Source organism: Harpegnathos saltator, unplaced genomic scaffold (assembly GCF_003227715.2).
Source record: "Harpegnathos saltator strain DR-91 unplaced genomic scaffold, Hsal_v8.6 scaffold244, whole genome shotgun sequence".
Taxonomy (NCBI): Eukaryota; Metazoa; Arthropoda; class Insecta; order Hymenoptera; family Formicidae; genus Harpegnathos; species Harpegnathos saltator.
Genome location: NW_020230033.1, coordinates 508,113 through 521,462, shown reverse-complemented (window position 1 = coordinate 521,462; position 13,350 = coordinate 508,113). Strand labels below are relative to the sequence as shown.

The 13,350-nt window shown below is 32.0% G+C and overlaps 1 protein-coding gene across 10 annotated transcripts in view; it reads right to left on the bottom strand.

Annotated features, from left to right (window-relative positions):
• Ecr (ecdysone receptor) overlaps positions 1-13,350 on the bottom strand; it is a 385,687-nt gene that overhangs the window by 157,310 nt on the left and 215,027 nt on the right. The window contains exon 2 of one of the 10 annotated variants that reach the window (XM_025298893.1): positions 10,472-10,636. The exons of the other annotated variants lie outside the window; for them this stretch is intronic. The gene's annotated coding sequence lies outside the window, so the exon portion shown is untranslated. The remainder of the gene's footprint in view (positions 1-10,471; positions 10,637-13,350) is intronic. 10 annotated transcript variants of the gene reach the window in all.

The following is a 13,350-nucleotide window of genomic DNA, read 5'->3' as shown; positions in this document are numbered from 1 at the left end:
CGGCCAGCTTTGGCCAATAGGAGAGGAATTGTGTTCCATCAGGACAACGCCAGGCCACACACATCGATAGTGACTCGCCAGAAACTCCGGGAGCTTGGTTGGAAGGTTCTTATGCATCCATCTTATAGTCCGGACCTGGCACCAAGTGATTACCATGTGTTCCTGTCCATGGCGAACAATTTTGCTGGTGAAAAATTCGCTTCAAGAGGCTTGTGAAAATCGACTGTCTCAATTTTTTGCCAATAGGGACGAGGGCTTCTATGAGAGAGGCATAATGAAATTACCTTCAAAATGGCAACAAGTTATCGAACAAAACGGCGCATATTTGACCTAAATCGAATCACTCTAACTATGGTAATTAAAGCCTTCAATTTCATGCAAAAATAATGGATTTCTTTTTACTACACCTGATATATAAAGTACCACGACCAACTTAATACACTATCCGAGATGAAACACAGACTTATAACTCGGAGATCTGGTTGAACAAATACACTTTTCATACAGTTCTAAATATACTAAAGCATATTCTAAAGAGTTCTGATCACTAGCAACGTTGTACGTTTAAATAAAAAAATTTTAACCGAGTGTACCATACTTACAAGGAGATGACGCAACCTGTTTCATCGATTTCAACACGAGTCATAGCACACTCGATAGCTATGATGTATAAACGCCCTAACATATGCGTGAATGCGTGTTTGTTTACGAGTAATTTGCAGTTAAAGTTTGGCTCGCGGAGCCGTGCCACACATAGGGCGCAAATTACGACACTCTTTCGCGAAGCCGGCGTGGCTGAGCAGACAGAGGCTCCCGCGCCGCGAACACTTTTGCACCGACGACGGCGTTCGAGTCCCGCCGAGGACTGGTTCGTTTTTTTTTCGTATGTAAAGACATGAAATAAATATTTTTATATTGTTCTTATGTATAATTCTTTTTTTGTTTCTACGCTATTAATCAAGGCTAATTAGGAGAGTCAGGTCTTTCAAATATGAACACAACTTTTTTATTAATTACAATAAAATGTTTTTTTCGTGTAAATCTATTTCGTATAAATATTTCGTATGGTATGGGAAAGAAATGGTCAGACAGTGATTATTTTGTGTGAAAGAAACCCGAGAGCCATTAGAACCGTTACAAGTGGAAAGGAACCCTCTTCCCTTTCCCCTTCTCGCAGATGGGTTCTCATGTTTTGTGACGTGCTCGCTTCATTCTCTGGGCAGTCTTCGTAACGTGAACAGTGAAAAACTCGTGTTAAAAATAGAAACCACGTTTGTAGATGAAACAACGATCAGCTATGTGTAAAATCTAGCAAAATGTGATATTACGAAAGAAGAGTTGACGGACGCAATAGAATATCTTCGAGGTAAATATATTGAATGTGTGAGCAATGGAAAGATATATTTGTACATATTGTTATTGGCCTTGTATACAATATCAATTATATTGAATTCATATTTGCAGATGTCCTGATACAATTTCTGTCTAGTCTTGTTGACAGTCGCGAGGTATTTTACAACGTCAATCAAATATGTTTTCCACCAACTATACATAGTCAAAAGTGTATTTGTGCAAAAAATTATGCATTCATTACGTGCAGTTGGTGCAAAAAACTATTATGTTTTACATGCTTTTATACGGCATTCCATCCGCAGAGTTGCGACAGCATGACCACATTTTATAATACGTAACTTTCATTTGTGTGCCTTATATTTGTCTTATGTGTGTGTATATGTGTTTTGATACGAACAAAAACATTTTATTGTAATTAATAAAAAAGTTGTGTTCATATTTGAAAGACCTGACTCTCCTAATTAGCCTTGATTAATAGCGTAGAAACAAAAAAAGGAATTATACATAAGCACAATATAAAAATATTTATTACATGTCTTTACATACGAAAAAAAAACGAACCAGTCCTCGGCGGGACTCGAACGCCGTCGTCGGCGCAAAAGTGTTCGCGGCGCGGAAGCCTCTGTCTGCTCAGCCACACCAACTTCGTGAACGAGTGTCGTAATTTGCGCCCTATGTGTGGCACGGCTCCGCGAGCCAAACTTTAACTGCAAATTACTCGTAAACAAAGATGCATTCACGCATATTATGTTAGGGCGTTTATACATGGCATCATAGCTATCGAGTGTACTATGACTCGTGTTGAAATCGATGAAACAGGTTGCGTCATCTCCTTGTTAAACGCAAGTGGAAATCTCTGAGTTCTACTTCCGCTGATATATTTTTCATATAGTTTTAAGTACGATTAAACAAAATCTGAAGAGTTCCGCACAGTGGCGGTGTTGCACAATTTTTAAAGAAATAAATATAGTCCTGAACTAAAGTACTCAGACAAAAGGTATGATATGCTGTCCGCGATTTAGGAGTTTTGTTTCTTGTGAAACATTTCTTACCTAGTTTTAGGTATATTAAAGAGAATTCCGAAGAGTTCCGTGCGCCAGCATGGTTGCATCTTTTTTAAAAAACTAATTTCAGCTGAGCAACGCACATTTAGACGGAATAAGGTGATATGCTATCCGAAATGTGGGAGTTCTGCTTTACATAAAATAATTTTAAAATAGTTCTGGGCATACTAAAGAGAATTCCGAAGAGTTCCGTTCGCCAGCATTGTTGCATTTTTTTTTGTTTTTAATCAGTTTCAACTGAGCGACGTGCATTTAGATGGAATATGGTGATATGCTGTCCGAAATGTGGGACTTCTGCTTTACCTAAAATAATTTGTAAATAGTTCTGGTTATATTAAAGAGAATTCCGAAGAGTTCCGAGCGCCAGCAATGTTGCATCTTTTTTAAAAAATTAATTTCAGCTGAGCGACGCGCATTTAAACGGAATATGATATGCTGCTTTCATTATTTTAGGTAAAATAAAACTCCACGTCTATAAAGATGGCACCTCATTTTTAAAAATCAATTATCATAGTTCCAATAGCAACTCGATGAGTTCCAGAGGTAAAATTTAGAAATAGTTTTGGCGAAATAAGATAAAAAACCAATTTCAAAATTTGGGAGTGCTAGCTTCACAAAATGAGATCAGAAAAATTGCAGTAACTAACTTTATAACGGTTGCACCAAATGAATTTAATCATTAGAATTTTTTATAGAACTCTTGAGGGGCTATCCAGAACTTCTGTTGAAACACCGAAAATACAAAAAAAATTTCACTCCTATAGGACTTAGAAATTTTCACGACACCGAAATTTTGAACGCCTACAACCTTTTTATTTTTGGTCGCAGAGTACAGATTTATAAAGATAATCGATAGAACTCTTCTGGGTGCTACCGGAACTCCAGTTGGAACGCCGGAATTGTTAAAAAAATTTCACTCCCTCAGGACTTTGAAATTTTATCTTTGTTTAAATCTTTGTTTAAAAAGGATGCAACATTGCAGGCGTTCGGAACTCTTCGGAATTCTCTTTAGTATGCCCAGAACTATTTTAAAATTATTTTATGTAAAGCAGAACTCTCACATTTCGGATAGCATATCATATTCCGTTTAAATGCATGTCGCTTAGCTGAAATTAATTTTTTAAAAAAAGATGTAACATTGATAGCGCTTGAAACTCTTTGGAATTCTCTTTAATATGTCCAGAACTATTTCAGAATTATTTTAGGTAAAGCAGAAGTCCCACATTCCGGACAGCATATCATCATATTCCGCATTAATACGCGTCGCTCAGCTGAATTGATTGTTTAAAAAAGATGCAACATTGCTGGCGCTCGAAACTCTTCGTACAGTTCTAAATATACTAAAACATATTCTAAAGAGTTCTGATCACTAGCAATGTTGTACGATTTTTAAGTAAAAAAATTTTACGCGCGACTAGGACAAAGTGATATGCTGCGTGAAGTTAGCATATCAGTTTGTCCTTAGATATTTTTTCCGCTTTAAAAGGCGGAACTATTGGTTTAACCTATCAGGGACTCTAGAATTATTAAAAAGGAACTCACAATGCTATAATAATTCGTGATTTTCCACGAGTTGATATGCCAACTTCACACACATTCAGTCTCTCACAAGAAACTAGAGTTATATATGTGTGATATACATATACACAAAGTCTGTTTTATGCAATTGTATAAGAAAATATAGAATGATCCATAAAGTAAAGTAAATGTCCCAATGATTGAACTAATAACAAAGCTCGATCAATTTTATATTTTTATTAATAAGTAACTAATAGCATTACTGAAAAGATTAATATTTATATAAAACTTTAGTTCATCAGCTATCAAAAAATAATAAGAAATGAAATAATCAATAGTTGTATATTGTAATTTTAATGAAATACTAGGTAATGTCGTTTGTGTTAGTAATTGAACAGAGAAACTAGTTATGTCCTAATTACTGAATAGTACAGACCCAATAATTGAATGTACAATTATATTATATTAATAATTTATTTATATTTCTTTATTTATATTAATTTTTATTTATATTATATTATTTATATTTATATTAATAATTATATTAATAATTTTGATGTAAAGGAAATAAAAAAAAATAAAATAAATTGGTATAAATCCTTCATACCAAGGCTAGGATGACCAACCCTTTAGTCTTTAAAAGGTATTTATCTCTTTGAATCTATTATAAGAGTATAAACAGTGTCAAGCAACTGATTTTTGGTTACTAAAAAGCCTCGTTGCCCAAGATATATTATCCACAATTGAACTTTTTTCTCCTTTACTTAAATAAGTAACTGGGCTCATTGAATCTTCCAAAAGAATTTTATTTGGTGTTGTTTTAGATAGTCTAAACTCTGTGTCGCTTCATATATGCTCATTCCTTTCCTAATTGCCTCTATAGCAACGTTAAATGAAAAATATAAAACTGATCGGAGATGTTCAAATAATACGCGATTTTCATCTTTCAAAAGAGGAATAAAGCTAAAGAAATGCAAATGAACGAAATCATAGATCAATTTTCTTTAATTAATAGTTCAAAACTTTATATTGTTGTTTGTAAAATAATATGACTTTTTTTATACAATTTAACCTAATTATATAAAATTATACATAAGCGTTATCATATTTATCGTCACACAATCAGGAAATATATAAAGACTGAAGAATCATTCACACATACGCAAGCACGCACGCACATATCTACATAAATTAGTAAATTATTAAATAGATTAATAAACTGTTTAATAGAAAGAAACAATGTAAAATGAATAAAATAATATATTCACATTTATTTAAAACAATAGTGTAATCATGAAAGATGAATTTCACGGCTATTTATTTTCACGGAAATTATATACAATTAAAAATAAAGCAAAGAGAATATTGAGATTAACGTCTTTTTTCATTATATTTTTCCACTAACAACGACTAAACTTCGCTATTCTCGCAATAGTTCTTTATTGTATTACTTTCTTTTCATTATATTTTCCCTTCTTCCCTCACCAATTCTATATTTGTATATATTCAATGTAATTTTTTTTAATATCGCCTTATATATACAGTGTTTCATTTTAATTTCCCCAGGCAAATATTTGCGAAAATAATAAAAAATCGGAAAAATGTTTCAGACAAAAGTTGTATGGTTTCTAGGGGGACATAAAGTAGTGCCATTAGTTTGACCTTGAAGAGTCATACGAAGGTTAAGTGAAGGTCATTTTGAATTTCTTAAATGGAACACCCTATATATTTTTACATATTCTTGTAGCTTATCTCGAGAGCTTTCCAAAACACTATAAATGAACATTTTTTCATCAAGTACTTTTCGAGCTATAAGGTTTGAAACTCATAGTACCGCCGGCATTAGCGTTACCCAATATGTACCACGTAGAGGTTGCCCGATCGGATTTACACTTTTTGTGTGTGTGTGTGTGTGTGTGTGTGTGTGTGTGTGTGTGCGTGTGCGTGCGCGCGCGCGCGCGCGTATGTGTGTGTGTATGTGTGTGCGCGCACGCGTGCGTGCATGTGCGTGTATGTGAGTGTTTTTTTATAAAAATTGTTCAAAAGTACTACCATTCTGATCAATACATAAATGTAATCTCCTTTCGAAAGCATCAATGGTTTTCCTTAACATGATTTCCAGTATATTTCTGCATGCCTGTGTTATGCGCTCTTTCATATCTTCTGGTATAGTCGGTATTATCTGATACATGACACCTTTTAGATATCCCCACAAAAAGTAATCTGGTGATGTTAAATCAGGCAATCTGGGTGGCCAAGCTACATAACCATTTCGTCCAACCCAACGCTGTTCATATGTTGCGTTCAAAAAATTTGTTACGATACGCGCAAAATATGGTGGGGCGCCATCCTGTTGTATCCACATACGTTGGGCCGTATCAAGATTTACTGCCTCTACATTTCTGGCAATTCATTTTGCAATATATTTAAATATGTTATGGCTGTAACATTGCCATAAAAAAAATAAGGTCCTATAATGTGACTATCTAAAATACCACACCATATATTAACTTTTCATCGGTGCTGATTGCCTACATGTCGAGTCCAATAAGGGTTGTTTTCAGAATAATAATGACTATTATGCCGATTTATTTCACCATTATTTTCAAATGTAGCCTCATCACTAAACATTATTCGATGAAAAAATGTGGGATCACGATGAATTTGATCTAATCTATCTGCAAAATCTCACACAAGAAACCTTATCATTATTTGAAAGTTGTTGATGAATTGAAATATGGTAAGGATGATAATGGTTAAAATTCTATTCACTGTGCCAGGAGACACATTTAATTCACGACTGATTTGTCGTTGGCTGATATGAGAATTCATAATTACCATTCCTAATATTGTTACATTAATAACATTATCATGATTTCATGGTTTTTTGGAACGTTTTCGTGTCATATCTCCGGTGCGGGTTCTATGTAATAATTGCAAAATCGTTTTGTGATCAGAGTGTCGTCTATCCGGATATCTGTCTCGATATTGACGAGCTGCTTCTCTAGCATTGTTACCAGCAACACCGTAAATACTAATCATGTCTACGATTTCTGATGGCGAATAATCTGCCATCTCTTAATAATAAGTTATACAAACTAATTATTATAAAATATGAATTAAATATATCATAAATGAAAATTAACTGAGGTAAGGTTTTATCATCAGAATCAACCAATTTTTGTACGGGAGATCACCTTTTAGATATCACCTACAAAAACATTTGGTGATTTTAAATCAGGCGATTTGGGAAGCTACAATCTAAGGAAGTACTATCAAGGATTACATACAACATATTGATCTTCCGTATAAAATTTGGTTGATATGAATAATTTTTATAGAAAAACACATGCACACGCACGCGCGCGTGCGCGCACAAGAGGTGTAAATCCGACCGGGCAACTTCCACGTGGTACATCTTGGGTAACGCTAATGCCGGCGGTACTATGAGTTTCAAACCTTATAGCTCGAAAAGTACTTGATGAAAAAATGTTCATTTATAGTGTTTTGGAAAGCTCTCGAGATAAGCTACAAGAATATGTAAAAATATATAGGGTGTTCCATTTAAGAAATTCAAAATGACCTCCACGTAATCAAAAAATATAACAAAAAAATACTTAAAACAAAATTTATAAAGAGCCTCGGCAAGCCCCATGCAAAAAATGCCCGTTTTCGGTACCTCGATTTTTGAAACTTTTTTTATGCCGAATGGTTACTTATGATGACCCAAAAATCCCTGCAAAATTTCAAGATGAGCATATGCCCCGTTTAAGAAATATAGGGGGTCAAAGTTGACCATGTCCAATTAAACCTTCGTGTGACTCTTCAAGGTCAAACTAATGGCACCACTTTATGTCCCCCTAGAAACCATACAACTTTTGTCTGAAACATTTTTCCGATTTTTCATTATTTCCGCAAATACTTGCCTGGGGAAATTAAAATGAAACACTCGTGTGTGTGTGTGTGTGTGTGTGTGTGTGTGTGTGTGTGTGTGTGTGTGTGCGTGTGCGTGTGCGTGTGTGTGTGTGTGTGTATATTTGATTATTTTACTAGATTTATATTATATAGTTACATAGTTATTTTATGTACCATATAATACATGATCGATAATATTTATATTAGATATGGTTTGATTGTAGTAGTTATGTAGTTTGAATTTTACGCATATGTAATTTCAGTATGGCCGTGATATTTATAAATTACATCTTTTTCTTACATATTTAGTAACACACATACTACACGCACAAGGTGAGAAATATAAAATATTACAGATTAATATTTCAGAAAAAAAATATATTATTTGAGAGATGTTTTAAACAAAAGTTCTATAATTTCATACATGCAATAATATTATGTTAATATTATTGACATCAAAATGTTTATTTCTTGAAAATTGTCTCCAAATTAATTTTCTCTTTCAAATGAAATCTTTTAAATGGAATTATTCAGTTTCTTAATAAGATTGTCATATTCCTTATATAATTTTGCATATAAAGTATTAAAATAGAAATATAAAATAAATATCTTCTGAGATATTTTACATTTAATCCTAACATAAAATGAATTTTTCAGCATACGCAATTTTTTTACGCATAAATTTTTCGCAAAGCGCCTAGTAAAGTATAAAATATCTTAGAACATATTCATTTTTCGATATTTTATTTTCGTATATTTATATGTCGAATAATATGAGGAAACGATTTATACAAAAGAAAGGATAAAAAAAAACGTATAATCCTATTTAACTCGGGAATAGTCATCTTACTTTTTTTTTTACGTAAACGGTTACCTGGGGTCTTTTTAGATTTTTTTTTTTAGATTAAAATTGCTATAATTAACAGCTATAAGTACAGTATATTATCGATTGCTTTTTAATTTATTGCTATCTAAAAACATCGCAGATAAAGATTCATTTACTATTATTTAAAAAAAATTTGAGAAGTAGGAAAAATAATTAAAAAACGAAATAAAGCGCATCGATTGTTTTATTACGGCAATATTTCTAATAAAGATATCAATTGAAAAATATTATTTTATGGCCTATCTTTGATGGGGTAGCTTAGTTAAAAATATGTAAAAAATAATTATTAAAGCAGAATGAAAATATATTAAATAACATTCATTTTATAAGAATATAAGATAAGGCTAAATCGCGTTATCCGAAAATGCTAATATTGATTCAGGATCGTAAAAAAATATGTGTCTGATTTATCTAAATATTTCTTTATTATATAAATATATATTAAATTAATATATAACAAAAAATATAACAAAAAAATACTTAAAACAAAATTTATAAAGAGCCTCGGCAAGCCTTATGCAAAAAATGCCCGTTTTCGGTACCTCGATTTTTGAAACTTTTTTTATGCCGAATGGTTACTTATGATGACCCAAAAATTCCTGCAAAATTTCAAGATGAGCATATGCCCCGTTTAAGAAATATAGGGGGTCAAAGTTGACCATGCCCAATTAAAAAATATAGCAGCTTCACATTTATACTCGTTTTTTGGTAGGTTTAATGTAGTGACAAAGAAGATTTAGTGTTGGTTAAAAGTTAGTTAACCGTTAGATTCGTAATCAGCGACCCCAAAAACCTCCGGGTAACGACTTTCAAGTGAATCTGATGAATTTAAGAAAAATTCGTCCGTTATATTGGATCCGCCATTTTGAATTTTTAAAATCTGATTCGTAATCAGCAGCCAAAAATCTTAAAAAAACCATTTCGGCTGAATTTTTTAGACATTATTATTGAAGTATAAATGTGAAGCTGCTATATTTTTTAATTGGACATGGTCAACTTTGACCCCCTATATTTCTTAAACGGGGCATATGCTCATCTTGAAATTTTGCAGGGATTTTTGGGTCATCCGAAGTAACCATTTGGCATAAAAAAAGTTTCAAAAATCGAGGTACCGAAAACGGGCATTTTTTGCCGATGCTCTTTATAAACATTTGTTTAACTTAAAATAAATATATTGAAAAATAATCATTTTACTTATAATACATATTAACATAAATTGTAAATGTTATTTATTATGAATTCATTATCCAGTTCATTATAAACCCAGACAGCACATGTTCTCCTGGAGACGTCCTAAGGACGTCCTGAGGATGAAGAAACGTCCTTAGGATGTCCTCAAGACATACTCTGGACGTCCTCTGGATATCTGTGCTGTTAGGGAAATCAAGATAAAAAATTTGAATGAAGTCTTATATGTATCCATACCCAATGAGTAAACATTAAATAACAGCTATATTATGTCTATGTTATAATTAATTTGTTCTTTTTAACTGCACTGCTAAACTAATGCAACAGGTTAGAAAAAATATACTTGTCTCATTCTAATATATTGCACTAATTCAGTAATGTAACTAAAAAATAGACTATATTATTTACTCAACAATAAATACAACACATGTAAGGGAGAAATTATAATATAAATTGCTTGGTGCATTTAACCTGAGTTTACATGTACTGGGTATACATAATCTTTCATTCAAACTTATTATCTTGTATTCATAAAACGAACTCTTACCATTTGATCATATGAGTGGTCACCTAGGGTCGTTTCCGACCCCAACGAATTTTGACAGGCTTATATGATGAATAGAAGGAATCACAGCCAATTCGTTTCATACAGGTTAAGTTTCCAAAGGCCGGTTTTTCAATAATGGTTTAAACTTAGATCGAAGTTTAAAATCTGTTCAAAAATATTACACTGTTTTTTAATGGATAGATCAGAATAAAACGTAGTTTAAAGTATAATTTAACTAAACTGTGAATAATGACCGTTTAAATATTGTTTCATGAATTAATAAATGTCGTTACACATGCGCACGCACGCACGCACGCACACACGCACGCACATGCACGCACACAGTACAATGTCTATTATTATACTTAAAATCATGGTTAAATATTTGTAAAAGTATAAAATATTTGTTACGATGTTTGATGAAGAATATTATGAAAAGAATAGTGAAGATGAGAATATTTTAGGTTATATAAAACATATTAACATGAGAAAAAAAGTATTGTAAGGCAAAGACTAAATCATTCTGAAATTTGGAATGAAAAAGAATTTCTTCAAAGATTTTGCTTATCCAAAGCTACAGTTCATATATCAATACAAAAAAATTCAAGATGCTGTTCAATCACCAACTGAATGGTATTAATATGTCATATAAATTAAATGACATATATAGAATATTTTTCAATTATATTAGTTTTAACTTAATTAACTAGCTGCAAAATATGGTGTTTATTCATAATAAATATATGAATAGTATAATATAAAATTTATTTATATTACATTTTTTTATTTTTTCCAGAAATCAGATTCTTTCAGTATGTATGAAATGATATTACTAACATTAAGATTTTATGCTAATAAATCTTTTTTAGCGTAGGTGATTTTGTCGATATTCTTAAAAATACAAATAATTAATAAAGTTTCAAAGACAGTTGCTCAACTGCCTTTGCTTAGACCTGCATATGTAAAATTTCCGAATACAGAAGAAGATATTCAAAAAATATTCATGAAAAATTTTACAATATTGCAAAATTTCCACGTTGTATGGGTGCCCTAGACTGCATTCATATTAGAATTAAATCTCTACGTGTCTAAGGGCCGGTTGTTCCAACTTCTCGGTAAGTTAACCGATAGTTAAATCATACGTTTGTCTTTGTTTTTCCTTCAACTTGGACAAAGACAGACATATGATTTAACTGTCAGTTAACTTATCAAGAAGTTGGAACAACCGGCCCTAAGGCCAGTATTCATAGTCAAGTCATATTTAAAACCGTCTTAAGTTCACTTTTATATACCCCGTAGCCAATGAAATAATTTGATGCTGTACAAATTATTTCATTGGCTACGGGGTATCTGAAGGTGAACTTAAGACGATCTTAAATATAAGATCTGACTATGAATACTAGTCTTAAAACAGTCTTAGGTCGTGCTCCGATATTCACTGCCAGTACTGAAAATACATAGTTTGTGTCACGTAAACTATAGATTTTCAGTGCTGGCAGTAAATATCGGAACGCAGCTTATAAGATCCGATTATAAATACCGGCCTAAAAGTAACCCGCACAGCGATGACTTTTCGTTGTCAACTTAAGAATAACAAAGGTTTATCTAAACAGTCTTCAGCGTATTCTTGAAAAACGCACAAAATATAATATTAGGTTTATGGATCAAGGATCAAATTTAGTTTAAACCACGAAAACTGGCCCTAAAAGTGAAAGGTAAGTATCGGTTCCCAGTCGGTAAAAAAGTTCCATTACGATTAAAGTTTTTTCTTTTCACCGTTGAGGTCGAAAAAGATATCGGATGTCTACTCCCGGGTTAAGAAACCGAAGTTGAACCTGGAGTAACTTCCAAACAATATTTCGTCATCATATTAACATACCGTCCTATAGTCCCCCCTTCCTCTCGAAATCGTACAACTTTTATATTATAAGTCGCTTTTAAAATTTATAATTTCGGATTTCATCTAAAATATTAATCTGTAATTTTATATGCTATCATGTGCGTGTGTATGTATAATATGTGCATGTGCGTACGTGCACACGTGTATGTATGTGATGTAGAAATATCCAGATTTTAATGTTCAAGTTCTATATAAGTAAATTTTAGGTAAGTAAAATTCATCAAATTGAATACAAAAATTCTCTATCATTTCATGATTTATTACAGCATTTGTTGAGGTATTAATGAAATATAATTAATCAATCAATACTGCGATGCAATAGAAGCTTTATAGCATAGTGTGAAGAAATATGTTTTCTTAATATCTTCATTATAGCGAGTATAATTCTATACTTAAAACAAAGCATATAACATAAAACTATGACGCTCACTGCTCATTAAGTTACTATATAACTCTACTATAAAACTCACTTTACATAACATATTCATTCTCTGAAATTCAATCATTGCTAAGAAACAGTCAATAATAGTGCAATCTGAATTTCCCAACAACAATTAACCTAAAGATATTTCTCTTCGCACTATGTACATACAGAGCTCATTCCATAGGATCGCAAGCATCCATTTGCTAATCTCCTATCATTAATATCTCAATAATTATAATATTCTACAAAATGGTGACTTTCTATTAATTTAATAAGTCATACCTATACACAAGCATTCAGACATTTAAATACAAGTTAATTATTTATTTTAATGGATACAGAATTTTGGTAACTTTGAGCTTATATGTCATGTAGAAAATCTTGATTAATCTCCAAAACATTTTAGTCTCCTATCGGTCTTAATTTATTATAAACTTATTACCAATTAAAATATAGAAATGCTAACAACATTCAGTAGATTTAAATATGATATAAATGTTTTTTGAATAAAAATTAAAAATATGGTTAAATCTTTTACTTTACTAAATTATTGAG